The following is a 14,891-nucleotide window of genomic DNA, read 5'->3' on the forward strand; positions in this document are numbered from 1 at the left end:
GCTCAGGTGCTCGTTGCTCAAACTGAGCAAATCTTGCATGCTCGTATTGAGTAAAGAGTATAATCGGAGCCAATGAGAAGCCCAATTTTTTTTTCCTATAGACCCTACAAAGAGGTCTTCAGTAGAGATGAGCAAACCTTTTAAAGTTTAGTTCAGCTCGGTGAATGTCCAAATGTTCGCCAAACTTATCCGTACCCCATTGAATTCAATGGGAGGCAAAACCAAACGCATAGACAACACCTTCAAATTACGGGTGAATGACCTAAGGACAGGACAAGATCAGTTTTTATTCCTATTCCAAAGAATGGAGATGCTATCGATTGTGGAAGCTTTTGAAGTATGGAACTCATACCTCATGCCAGCAGCATACTACTGAAGATCCTACACAGACGGTCACAGCCTTTATTTGACAAAGATCTGACCAAGTAACAAACAAAATTCCGAAAAGGCAGAAGAACAAGAGATGTGATTGCCAAAATTGAATGGAAAATGGAAAAAGCCAAAGAATACAACAAAGAGATATATTTTTGCTTCATTGCCTACTTCAATCCTTGCAAACATGTTTATCACCAGAAAGTTTTTAATACCATGAAGAATATGGGAGTGCCGAACCATCTGATCTGCCTTTTTAGGAACCTTTACATCGACCGAGAAGCAACAGTCCTAATGGAACACGGTGACACGACATGGATAAAAGTAGAGTACGGAGTCAGACAAGGCTGCATCTTGTCACCATTTCTCTTTAATTTATATGCTGAATGTTGGATTTGCCAGAAAAAGAAGAAGGGAACAAAATTGCTGGATGAATCATCCATAGTCTTAAATACACAGATGATACAACATTGATTGCACAACGCGTAGATGGAATGATAGACTTAATACAGAATGTCAAGATGGAAAGCGCAAACATGTGGCTGCCTTCTTTGAGATACCTATGGGTTTGAAATACTCACTACACCCCTAGATGAATTCCTTGAGCGATCTAGTTTCCAAAATGGGGTCACTTATGGGGGCTTCTGCTATTCTCTCATGTCAGGGGGTCTTCAAATGTGACATGGTATTCACAATCTTTCCCAGGCAAATTGAGCTTTTTTCTTTCCTAGCCCTGCCATGTTCCCAAGCAGAAGGTTTTTTTTTTACCACATTTGGGGTATATTCACATTTTGGACAAATAGGGCAACAAACTATGGAGTCTGTTTTCTTCTATTTTCCATTGTAAAAATTACAAATTTAGGGTGAAAACAACATTTTTGTGAAAATAATGAAAATGTTCAATATGACAATCTAATGTTATCAAATTATGTGCAGTACCTGTGGGTTTAAAATGCTCACTATACTCCAGATTAAAATCCTTGAGGGGGTGTAGCTTCCAAAATGGGGTAATTTGTGGGGTGTTATCACTGTTTAGGCATATTAAGGGCTCTCTAAACACAGCATGAAGCCAGCAGGCCATTCCATCAAAATCTGCGATCTAAAACATCAATTCTTCCTTTCCGAGCCTTGCCATGCTCCCAAATTGTAGTTTTCCTCAAGAAATAGGGTTTCAGCATACTCATGAGACATTGCACAATACATTTTGGGGTCCATTTTTTTCTGTTACTATTGTGATAAAGGAAAATAATTGGGGCTAAAAGTACATTATTGAGGGAAATATGTGATTTTTTTAATTTTCACAGCTCTACGTTATAAACTGTGGTTTATAGCAACTGGGGTTTCAAGGTGCTCACCACACATCTACATACATTCTTTGAGTGGTCTACTTTCCAAAAGCGAGTCACTTGTTGGGGGTTTCCACTGTTTAGGCACATCAGGAGCTCTTCAAACACAACATGGCATCTGTTCTCGATTCCAGCTATTTTTGCTTTAAAAAAATCAAATGGTGCTTCTTCCCTTCCGAGACCTGCCGTGTGCCCACATAGTGGTATTCTCCCAAATATGGGGCATCAACGTACTCAGGAGAGATTGTACATCAAATTTTATGGTTCATTTTCTCCTGTTACCTTTGTGAAAATAAAAAAATGGGGCTAAAAGTAAATTTTTGTGGGTAAAATGTTATTTTTTCACAGTTCTACGATATAAACTTCTGTGAACTACCTGGGGGTTCAAGATGATCCCTACATATCTAGATACATTCCTTGAGGGTATAGTTTCCAAAATGGTGTTACTTGTGGGGGTTTCCAGTGTTTAGGCACATTATTATTATTATTTATTATTATTATAGCACCATTTATGGCACTTTGCATGTGAGAACGGGTTTACATATTAAAAACAAGTACAATAATCTTAACTCCTTCACCCCCAAGGGTGGTTTGCACGTTATGGACCGGGCCAATTTTTACAATTCTGACCACTGTCCCTTTATGAGGTTATAACTCTGGAACGCTTCAACGGATCCTGGTGATTCTGACATTGTTTTCTCGTGACATATTTTACATCATGATAGTGGTAAAATTTCTTTGATATTACCTGTGTTTATTTGTGAAAAAAATGGAAATTTGGCGAAAATTTTGAAAATTTCACAATTTTCCAAATTTGAATTTTTATGCAATTAAATCACAGTGATATGTCACACAAAATACTTAATAAGTAACATTTCCCACATGTCTACTTTACATCAGCACCATTTTGGAACCAAAATTTTTTTTTGTTAGGGAGTTATAAGGGTTAAAAGTTGACCAGCAATTTCTCATTTTTACAACACCATTTTTTTTAGGGACCACATCTCATTTGAAGTCATTTTGAGGGGTCTATATGATAGAAAATACCCAAGTGTGACACCATTCTAAAAACTGCACCCCTCAAGGTGCTCAAAACCACATTCAAAAAGTTTATTAACCCTTCAGGTGTTTCACAGGAATTTTTGGAATGTTTAAATAAAAATGAACATTTAACTTTTTTTCACACAAAATTTATTTCAGCTCCAATTTGTTTTATTTTACCAAGGGTAGCAGGAGAAAATGGACCCCAAAAGATGTTATACAATTTGTCCTGAGTATGCCGATACCCCATATGTGGGGGTAAACCACTGTTTGGGCGCATGACAGAGCTCGGAAGCGAAGGAGCGCCATTTGACTTTTCAATGCAAAATTGACTGGAATTGAGATGGGACGCCATGTTGCGTTTGGAGAGCCACTGATGTGCCTAAACATTGAAACCCCCCACAAGTGACACCATTTTGGAAAGTAGACCCCCTAAGGAACTTATCTAGATGTGTGGTCAGCACTTTGACCCACCAAGTGCTTCACAGAAGTTTATAATGCAGAACCGTAAAAATAAAAAATCATATTTTTCACAAAAATGATCATTTCGCCCCCAATTTTTTATTTTCCAAAGGGTAGGAGAAGAAATTGGACCTCAAATGTTGTTGTACAATTTGTCCTGAGTACGCTGATACCCCATATGTGGGGGTAAACCACTGTTTGGGTGCATCGGAGAGCTCGGAAGGGAAGGAGCGCCGTTTGACTTTTCACTGCAAAATTGACAGAAATTGAGATGGGACGCCATGATGCGTTTGGAGAGCCACTGATGTGCCTAAACATTGAAACCCCCCACAAGTGACACCATTTTGGAAAGTAGACCCCCTAAGGAACTTATCTAGATTTGTGGTGAGCAGGTTGACCCACCAAGTGCTTCACAGAAGTTTATAATGCAGAACCATAAAAATAAAAAATCATATTTTTTCACAAAAATGATTTTTTCGCCCCCAATTTTTTATTTTCCAAAGGGTAAGAGAAGAATTTGGACCCCAAATGTTGTTGTACAATTTGTCCTGAGTACGCTGATACCCCATATGTGGGGGTAAACCACTGTTTGGGCACATGGGAGAGCTCGGAAGGGAAGGAGCGCCGTTTGACTTTTCACTGCAAAATTGACAGGAATTGAGATGGGACGCCATGTTGCGTTTGGAGAGCCACTGATGTGCCTAAACATTGAAACCCCCCACAAATGACACCATTTTGGAAAGTAGACCCCCTAAGGAACTTATCTAGAGGTGTGGTGAGCACTTTGACCCACCAAGTGCTTCACAGAAGTTTATAATGCAGAGCCGTAAAAATAAAACAAAAATTTTTTCCCACAAAAATTATATTTTAGCCCCCAGTTTTGTATTTTCCCGACGGTAACAGGAGAAATTGGACCCCAAAAGTTGTTGTCCAATTTGTCCTGAGTACGCTGATACCCCATATGTGGGGGGGAACCACAGTTTGGGCGCATGGGAGGGCTCGGAAGGGATGGAGCGCCATTTGGAATGCAGACTTAGATGGAATGGTCTGCAGCCATCACATTGCGTTTGCAGAGCCCCTAATGTACCTAAACAGTAAAAAAAACCACAAGTGACACCATTTTGGAAAGTAGACCCCCTAAGGAACTCACCTAGATGTGTTGTGAGAGCTTTGAACCTACAAAGTGTTTCACTACAGTTTATAACGCAGAGCCGTGCAAATAAAAAATATTTTTTTTTCCACAAAAATTATTTTTAGCCCCCAGTTTTGTATTTTTCCAAGGGTCACTGGAGAAATTGGACCCTATATATTGTTGTTCAATTTGTCCTGAGTATGCTGATACCTGATATCTGGGGGGGAACCACCTTTTGAGCGCATGGCAGAGCTCGGAAAGGAAGGAGCATCATTTGCAATGCAGACTTAGATGGATTGGTCTGCAGGCGTCACATTGCGTTTGCAGAGCGCCTAATGTACCTAAACAGTAGAAACCCCCAACAAGTGACCCAATATTGGAAACTAGACCCCCTAAGGAACTTATCTAGTTGTGTTGTGAGAACTTTGAACCCCAAAGTGTTTCACTACAGTTTATAACGCAGAGCCGTGAAAAAAAAAATAAAAAAAAAATTTCCCCCCAAAAATTATTTTTTAGCCCCCAGTTTTGTATTTTCCCAATGGTAACAGGAGAAATTGGACCCCAAAAGTTGTTGTCCAATTTGTCTTGAGTATGCTGATACCCCATATGTGGGGGGGAACCACCGTTTGGGCGCATGGGAGGGCTCGGAAGGTAAGGAGCGCCATTTGGAAGGCAGACTTAGATGGAATGGTCTGCAGGCGTCACATTGCGTTTGCAGAGCCCCTAATGTACCTAAACAGTAGAACCCCCCCACAAGTGACACCATTTTGGAAAGTAGACCCCCTAAGGAACTCATCACTACAGTTTATAACGCAGAGCCATGCAAATAAAAAATATTTTTTTTTTCCACAAAAATTATTTTTTAGCCCCTAGTTTTGTATTTTCGAAAGGGTAACAGGAGAAATTGGACCCCAAAAGTTGTTCTCCAATGTGTTCTGAGTACGCTGATACCCCATATGTTGGGGTAAACCCATTTGGGCACACGGGAGATCTTGGAAGGGAAGGAGCACTGTTTTACTTTTTCAACGCAGAATTGGCTGGAATTGAAATCGGACGCCATGTCACGTTTGGAGAGACCCTGATGTGCCTAAACAGTGGAAACCCCCCAATTATAACTGAAACCCTAATCCAAACACACCCCTAACCCTAATCCCAATGTTAACCCTAACCACACCTCTAACCCAGACACACCCCTAACCCTAATCCCAACCCTATTCCCAACCGTAAATGTATTCCAAACCCTAACCTTAACTTTAGCCCCAACCCTAATTCTAACTTTAGCCCCAACCCTAAATGTAGCCTAAACCCTAGCCCCAACCCTAGCCCCAACCCTAACCCTAACTATAGCCCTAACCCTAGCCCTAACCCTAACCCTAGCCCTAACCCTAGCCCTAGCCCTAACCCTAGCCCTAACCCTAGCCCTAACCCGAATGGGAAAATGGAAATAAATGCATTTTTTAAATTTTTTTATTTTTCCCTAACTAAGGGGGTGATGAAGGGGGGTTTGATTTACTTTTATAGTGGGTTTTTTAGCTGATTTTTATGATTGGCAGCCGTCACAGACTGAAAGACGCTTTGTATTGCAAAAAATATTTTTTGCGTTACCACATTTTGAGAGCTATAATTTTTCCATATTTGAGTCCACAGAATCATGTGAGGTCTTGTTTTTTGCGGGACGAGTTGACGTTTTTATTGGTAACATGTTCGGGCACGGGAGATTTTTTGATCGCTTTTTATTCCGATTTTTGTGAGGCCGAATGATCAAAAACCAGCTATTCATTAATTTATTTTGGGGGAGGCGTTTATACCGTTCCGCGTTTGGTAAAATTGATAAAGCAGTTTTATTCTTCGGGTCAGTACGATTACAGCGATATCTCATTTATATCATTTTTTTATGTTTTGGCGCTTTTATACGATAAAAGCTATTTTATAGAAAAAATAATTATTTTGGCATCGCTTTATTCTGAGAACTATAACTTTTTTATTTTTTCGCTGATGGTGGTGTATGGCAGCTCGTTTTTTGCGGGACAAGATGACATTTTCAGCGGTACCATGGTTATTTATATCCGTCTTTTTGATCGCGTGTTATTCCACTTTTTGTTTGGCGGTATGAGAATAAAGCGTTGTTTTTTGCCTCGTTTTTTTTTTTTTTTACAGTGTTCACTGAAGGGGTTAACTAGTGATATAGTTTTATAGGTGGGGTCATTATGGACGCGGCGATACTAAATATGTGTACTTTTATTGTTTGATTTTTTTTTTATTTAGATAAAGAAATGTATTTATGGGAATATTTTTTTTTATTATTTATTTATTTAGGAATTTTTTTTAATTTTTTTTTACACATGTGGACATTTTTTTTTTACTTTTTTACTTTGTCCCAGGGGGGGACATTACAGATCGGTGATTTGACAGTGTGCACAGCACTCTGTCAACTCACCGATCTCACTTATAGTGCTGCAGGCTTACCAGCGTCTGCTCTGAGCAGGCACTCGGTAAGCCACCTCCCTCCCTGCAGGACCCGGATGCTGCGGCCATCTTGGATCCAGGACCTGCGGCGAGGAGGGAGGTAGGAGACCCTCGGAGCAACACGATCACATCGCGTTGCTGCGGGGGTCTCAGGGAAGCACGCAGGGAGCCCCCTCCCTGCGCGATGCTTCCCTATACCGCCGGCACACCGCGATCATGTTTGATCGCGGTGTGCCGGGGGTTAATGTGCCGGGGGTGGTCGGTGACCGCTCCTGGCACATAGTGCCGGATGTCAGCTGCGATAGTCAGCTGACACCCGGCCGCGATCGGCCGCGCTCCCCCCGTGAGCGCGGCCGATCGTGCTGAACGTACTAATCCATCCTTGGGAAGTAGGGCCCACCCCACATGGACGGAATAGTACGTCCAATGACAGAAAGGGGTTAAACAATACAAGTAATGACTGGTACAGAAGGAGAGAGGACTCTGCCCACGAGGGCTCGCAATCTACAAGGGATGGGTGAGGATACAGTAAATGAGGGCTCTCCAAACGCGACATGGCGTATGCTCTTGATTCATTCAGCATACTCAGGAGAAATAGCATAACAAATTTTAGGGTCCATTTTCTGATGTTACCCTTGTGAAAATAACTTTGGAGCTAAAGTAAATTTTTTATGAAAAGAAGATAAAAGTTCACTTTTTCCTTCCACATTGCTTTAGTTCCTGTGAAGTACCGGAAGAGTTAATAAACTTGATGAATGTCGTTTTGAGTACTTTGAGGGGTGCAGTTTTTAGAATGGTGTCACTTTTGGGTATTATCAGTCATATAAGCCCCCCCAAAGTCTCTTCAAATGTGAAAAAAAGGTTTTGTAAATGTTATTGGAAAAATGAGAAATTGCTGATAAACTTTTAACCCTTCTAACTTCTTAATGAAAAATATATAGATATATGTTTCAAAAATGATGCTGAGGTCAAGTAGACATTTGAGAAATGTTATTAATTTACTATTTTGTGTAACACAACTTTCTGATTTAAGGGTATAAGAATTAAAAAAATGAAAATTGAGAAATGTTTGAAATTTTCACATTTATATTTTCACAAATAAACTCAAGTAACATTGAACAAATGTTATCACTATTGTGTAGTACAATATGTCACTAGAATTGAGTCTCAGTATCAATGGGACACGCTGAAGCGTTCCACAGTTATTACCTCATAAAGGGACACTGGTCAGATTTCAAATATTTGGCCTGGTGATTAAGATCAAAATTAGCTCGGTCACTAAGGGGATCAATAAATTACAAAATGTATTTATTTAGCAATCACATCTGCTTTGTCTAGAGGGGTGTTGTGATTTTGCTTTTTGCTCCCTCTAGTGGTCATTAGTGATTTGACTCTGGAGCGTCTGTCTTTTCCTTTATCCTCACCTGGGCCGTTAGTTCAGGGGCGTTGCTATATAAGCTCCCTGGACCTTCAGTTCAATGCCTGGCATCGTTGAAATCAGAGCTAATCTGTTGTGCTCTTGTCCTCGGATCCTGGTTCCTGTTTTTCTAGCTAAGTCTGCTTCTTTGCTTTTTGCTTTTGTTTTGTTTGGTATTTTTGTCCAGCTTGTTCCTATCTGTATCCTGACCTTTGCTGGAAGCTCTAGGGGGCTGGTGTTCTCCCCCCGGACCGTTAGACGGTTCGGGAGTTCTTGAATCTCCAGCGTGGATTTTTATAGGGTTTTTGTTGACCAGATAAGTTATCTTGCTATATTCTGCTATTAGTAAGCTGGCCTCTCTTTGCTGAACCTGGTTCATTTCTGTGTTTGTCATTTCCTCTTACCTCACCGTTATTATTTGTGGGGGGCTTGTATCTTGCTTTGGGGTCCCTTTCTCTGGAGGCAAGAGAGGTCTTTGTTTTCTTCTCCTAGGGGTAGTTAGATTCTCCGGCTGGCGCGAGTCATCTAGCGATCACCGTAGGCATGATCCCCGGCTACTTCTAGTGTTGGCGTTAGGAGTAGCTATTTGGTCAACCCAGTTACCACAGCCCTATGAGCTGGATTTTTGTATTTTGCAGACTTACACGTTCCTCTGAGACCCTGTCCACTGGGGTCATAACAGTATGCCAGGCCAGTATTAAATGTTTAATGCATTGCAGAAGTGGGATTATAAGAAAGAAAATTTTGAGTTTTTTTTTTCCCTCTCTCATTTTTTTTTTTCTTTTCCCCTTTACCTCAGAGTGGCTTAAGCTTGCTGCAGACATGAATGTCCAGACCTTGATTACAAGTGTGGACCAGCTTGCCGCTCGTGTGCAGGGTATACAAGATTATGTTACCAGAAATCCTAGGTCTGAACCCAAGATTCCGATTCCTGAACTGTTTTCAGGAGACCGATTTAAGTTTAGGAATTTCAGGAATAATTGTAAATTATTTTTGTCCCTGAAACCTTGTTCGTCTGGAGACTCTGCTCAACAAGTAAAAATTGTTATTTCATTCTTACGGGGTGACCCTCAGGATTGGGCTTTTTCGTTGGCGCCAGGAGATCCGGCATTGGCTGATATTGATGCGTTTTTTCTGGCGCTCGGTTTACTTTATGAGGAACCCAATCTTGAGATTCAGGCAGAGAAAGCCTTGCTGGCTATGTCTCAGGGCCAGGATGAGGCTGAGGTGTATTGCCAAAAATTTCGGAAATGGTCCGTGCTGACACATTGGAACGAGTGTGCACTGGCCGCTAATTTTAGAAATGGCCTTTCTGAGGCCATTAAGAATGTTATGGTGGGTTTTCCCATTCCCACAGGTCTGAATGATACCATGTCCCTGGCTATTCAAATTGACCGGCGGTTGCGGGAGCGCAAAACCGCAAATTCCCTCATGTTGTTGTCTGAACAGACACCTGATGTGATGCAATGTGATAGAAAAACCGCAAATTCCCTCATGGTGTTGTCTGAACGGACACCTGATTTGATGCAATGTGATAGAATCCTGACTAGAAATGAGAGGAAAATTCATAGACGCCGGAATGGCTTGTGCTACTACTGTGGTGATTCTACACATGTTATCTCAGCATGCTCTAAACGTATAGCTAAGGTTGTTAGTCCTGTCACCGTTGGTAATTTGCATCCTAAGTTTATTCTGTCTGTAACTTTGATTTGCTCACTGTCATCTTATCCTGTCATGGCGTTTGTAGATTCAGGTGCTGCCCTGAGTCTTATGGATCTCTCATTTGCTAAGCGCTGTGGTTTTATTCTTGAACCATTAGAAAATCCTATCCCTCTTAGGGGTATTGATGCTACGCCATTGGCAGAAAATAAGCCGCAGTATTGGACACAGGTTACCATGTGCATGACTCCTGAACACCGCGAGGTGATACGTTTTCTCGTTCTACATAAAATGCATGATTTGGTTGTTTTGGGGCTGCCATGGTTACAGACCCATAATCCAGTCCTTGACTGGAAGGCTATGTCAGTGTCTAGTTGGGGCTGTCGTGGTATTCATGAGGATTCCCTGCCTGTGTCTATTGCTTCTTCTACGCCTTCGGAAGTTCCGGAGTACTTGTCTGATTATCAGGATGTCTTTAGCGAGTCCAGGTCCAGTGCATTGCCTCCTCATAGGGAATGTGACTGTGCAATAGATTTGATTCCAGGCAGTAAATTTCCTAAGGGAAGACTGTTTAATCTGTCGATACCTGAACATACCGCTATGCGTTCATATATCAAGGAGTCTCTGGAGAAAGGACACATCCGTCCGTCTTCTTCCCCTCTTGGTGCGGGATTCTTTTTTGTGGCTAAAAAGGACGGATCTTTGAGGCCTTGTATTGACTATCGGCTTTTAAATAAGATCACTGTCAAATTTCAGTATCCTTTGCCGCTGTTGTCTGACTTGTTTGCCCGGATTAAAGGTGCCAAGTGGTTTACCAAGATAGACCTTCGTGGTGCGTACAACCTTGTGCGCATTAAGCAAGGGGATGAATGGAAAACCGCATTCAATACGCCCGAAGGTCATTTTGAGTACTTGGTGATGCCTTTTGGGCTCTCTAATGCCCCTTCAGTTTTTCAGTCCTTTATGCATGACATTTTCCGGAACTATCTGGATAAATTTCTGATCGTTTATCTGGATGATATTCTGGTTTTTTCTGATAATTGGGACTCGCATGTGGAGCAGGTCAGGATGGTCTTTAAAATTTTGCGTGAAAATTCTTTGTTTGTCAAGGGCTCAAAGTGTCTTTTTGGTGTACAGAAGGTTCCCTTTTTGGGGTTCATTTTTTCCCCTTCTGCTGTGGAGATGGACCCAGTCAAGGTCCGAGCTATTCTTGATTGGACTCAGCCCTCGTCAGTTAAGAGTCTTCAGAAGTTCTTGGGTTTCGCTAACTTCTACCGTCGTTTTATCGCTAACTTTTCTAGCATTGTGAAACCTTTGACGGATATGACCAAGAAGGGCTCCGATGTGGTTAATTGGGCTCCTGCTGCCGTGGAGGCTTTCCAGGAGTTGAAACGTCGGTTTACTTCGGCGCCTGTTTTGTGCCAGCCTGATGTCTCGCTTCCCTTTCAAGTTGAGGTGGATGCTTCAGAGATTGGAGCAGGGGCCGTTTTGTCGCAGAGAGGCCCTGGTTGCTCTGTTATGAGACCTTGCGCCTTTTTCTCTAGGAAGTTTTCGCCTGCGGAGCGAAATTATGATGTGGGCAATCGGGAGTTGTTGGCCATGAAATGGGCATTTGAGGAGTGGCGTCATTGGCTCGAGGGTGCTAAGCATCGTGTGGTGGTCTTGACTGATCACAAAAATCTGATGTATCTCGAGTCTGCTAAACGCCTGAATCCTAGACAGGCCCGCTGGTCATTGTTTTTCTCCCGTTTTGACTTTGTTGTCTCGTATTTACCAGGTTCAAAGAATGTGAAGGCCGATGCTCTTTCCAGGAGCTTTGTGCCTGATGCTCCTGGAGTCGCTGAACCTGTTGGTATTCTTAAGGATGGTATTATCTTGTCAGCTATTTCTCCTGATCTGCGACGTGTGTTGCAGAGATTTCAGGCTGATAGGCCTGATTCTTGTCCACCTGACAGACTGTTTGTGCCTGATAAGTGGACCAGCAGAGTCATTTCCGAGGTTCATTCCTCGGTGTTGGCAGGTCACCCAGGAATTTTTGGCACCAGAGATCTGGTGGCCAGATCCTTTTGGTGGCCTTCCTTGTCTAGGGATGTGCGGTCATTTGTACAGTCCTGTGGGACTTGTGCTCGAGCTAAGCCTTGCTGTTCTCGTGCCAGCGGGTTGCTCTTGCCCTTGCCTGTCCCTAAGAGACCTTGGATACATATCTCCATGGATTTCATTTCTGATCTTCCGGTGTCTCAGGGCATGTCTGTTATCTGGGTGATATGTGATCGCTTCTCCAAGATGGTCCATTTGGTTCCTTTGCCTAAACTGCCTTCCTCTTCCGATCTGGTTCCTGTGTTTTTCCAGAACGTGGTTCGTTTGCACGGCATCCCTGAGAATATTGTGTCAGACAGAGGATCCCAGTTCGTTTCCAGATTCTGGCGATCCTTTTGTAGTAGGATGGGCATTGACCTGTCGTTTTCGTCTGCTTTCCATCCTCAGACTAATGGACAGACGGAGCGAACTAATCAGACTTTGGAGGCTTATTTGAGGTGTTTTGTCTCTGCTGATCAGGACGATTGGGTGACCTTCTTGCCGTTAGCTGAGTTTGCCCTTAATAATCGGGCTAGTTCCGCCACCTTGGTTTCACCGTTTTTCTGCAACTCTGGTTTCCACCCTCGTTTTTCTTCGGGTCATGTGGAACCTTCTGACTGCCCTGGGGTGGATTCTGTGGTGGATAGGTTGCAGCGGATCTGGAATCTTGTGGTGGACAACTTGAAGTTGTCACAGGAGAGGGCTCAGCGCTTTGCCAACCGTCGCCGCGGTGTGGGTCCCCGACTACGTGTTGGGGATTTGGTGTGGCTTTCTTCCCGCTTTGTTCCTATGAAGGTTTCCTCTCTCAAATTTAAACCTCGTTTTATTGGTCCTTACAAGATATTGGAAATCCTTAATCCTGTATCCTTTCGCCTGGATCTTCCTGTGTCGTTTGCTATCCACAACGTGTTTCATAGGTCCTTGTTGCGGCGGTACGTTGTGCCTGTGGTTCCTTCTGCTGAGCCTCCTGCTCCGGTGTTGGTTGAGGGCGAGTTGGAGTACGTGGTGGAGAAGATCTTGGATTCTCGTCTCTCCAGGCGGAGGCTTCAGTACCTGGTCAAGTGGAAGGGCTATGGTCAGGAAGATAATTCCTGGGTGGTCGCCTCTGATGTTCATGCGGCCGATTTAGTTCGTGCCTTTCATGCCGCTCATCCTGATCGCCCTGGTGGTCGTGGTGAGGGTTCGGTGACCCCTCACTAAGGGGGGGGTACTGTTGTGATTTTGCTTTTTGCTCCCTCTAGTGGTCATTAGTGATTTGACTCTGGAGCGTCTGTCTTTTCCTTTATCCTCACCTGGGCCGTTAGTTCAGGGGCGTTGCTATATAAGCTCCCTGGACCTTCAGTTCAATGCCTGGCATCGTTGAAATCAGAGCTAATCTGTTGTGCTCTTGTCCTCGGATCCTGGTTCCTGTTTTTCTAGCTAAGTCTGCTTCTTTGCTTTTTGCTTTTGTTTTGTTTGGTATTTTTGTCCAGCTTGTTCCTATCTGTATCCTGACCTTTGCTGGAAGCTCTAGGGGGCTGGTGTTCTCCCCCCGGACCGTTAGACGGTTCGGGAGTTCTTGAATCTCCAGCGTGGATTTTTATAGGGTTTTTGTTGACCAGATAAGTTATCTTGCTATATTCTGCTATTAGTAAGCTGGCCTCTCTTTGCTGAACCTGGTTCATTTCTGTGTTTGTCATTTCCTCTTACCTCACCGTTATTATTTGTGGGGGGCTTGTATCTTGCTTTGGGGTCCCTTTCTCTGGAGGCAAGAGAGGTCTTTGTTTTCTTCTCCTAGGGGTAGTTAGATTCTCCGGCTGGCGCGAGTCATCTAGCGATCACCGTAGGCATGATCCCCGGCTACTTCTAGTGTTGGCGTTAGGAGTAGCTATTTGGTCAACCCAGTTACCACAGCCCTATGAGCTGGATTTTTGTATTTTGCAGACTTACACGTTCCTCTGAGACCCTGTCCACTGGGGTCATAACAGAGGGGTATTCTTTAGAGAAGTAAAATGATCATCATCTTGTTACACTCACAGAAAGGTGTTTTACAATGTTAGGACAAGCGCTTGTGATCATGTTCAGTAGGAAGCTCCATTGCTGATGACAGATAGGGTGATATTCAAAACACTCGGTGCAAAGAAGTGTGGATGGCCTACTTTTATCTCAGCACCTCTGTTTGTCCAGTATTATTAGTGAACCACATCTTAATACATATGAAGGAGGGCAGAACTTCATATGACAGGATTCTCTCAGGAAGAAAGGCAGCAGCCATATTAGATCAATAATGATTGCTTCCCGAGACAAATTGACTCTGATCTGCTAATTAAATGTATTTAGGAATTTGCTCATAATAACATTTCCTATAGTTATTGTCACAACTCTGTTGTTGGGTATCATGGAGTGAGGGCTCCTTCCTTGTCCCTAGCACTAGGGGCGACATAGCGATACATGTTCCCCGTAAACTTCTAATGGTGATGACGCCGAGGCCACGTACCTTCCTGAATCCGACCTCCGTCTGTCCTTTCTCACCTAGGGTAGTGTATGGCTATACACCAACCAGACTAACAAGGTAATACAAACAGGGTAAAGGAAAATACCAATCATACAAAAATGCACTCACAAACAAAAGAGTGAGACAAAGGGGAGAGAAGGATGGGAAAAAACAAAGTAGGAAAATGAGACGATTTTCATACAGCCAAAACCTAGCAACAGTCTTAGATAAATCCACCAAATGCCTTCTCAAACAACACACCACCAACTCCAGAACCATGCAGCAATGAAGCTAACTCTGGCTATGCCTACTTGCCAGAATTCAGTTTATATAGGAGAGTGGCCAGCAGTGAACAGATGAGAGCCTAAAGGCAGGTAAGCTTCCAGGAGCTCTCAAATGAGTAGATTAACCTCTGCACTGCTAAAAGAAACCTACGCCATTTAATAT

Source organism: Ranitomeya variabilis, chromosome 5, assembly GCF_051348905.1.
Source record: "Ranitomeya variabilis isolate aRanVar5 chromosome 5, aRanVar5.hap1, whole genome shotgun sequence".
Taxonomy (NCBI): domain Eukaryota; kingdom Metazoa; phylum Chordata; class Amphibia; order Anura; family Dendrobatidae; genus Ranitomeya; species Ranitomeya variabilis.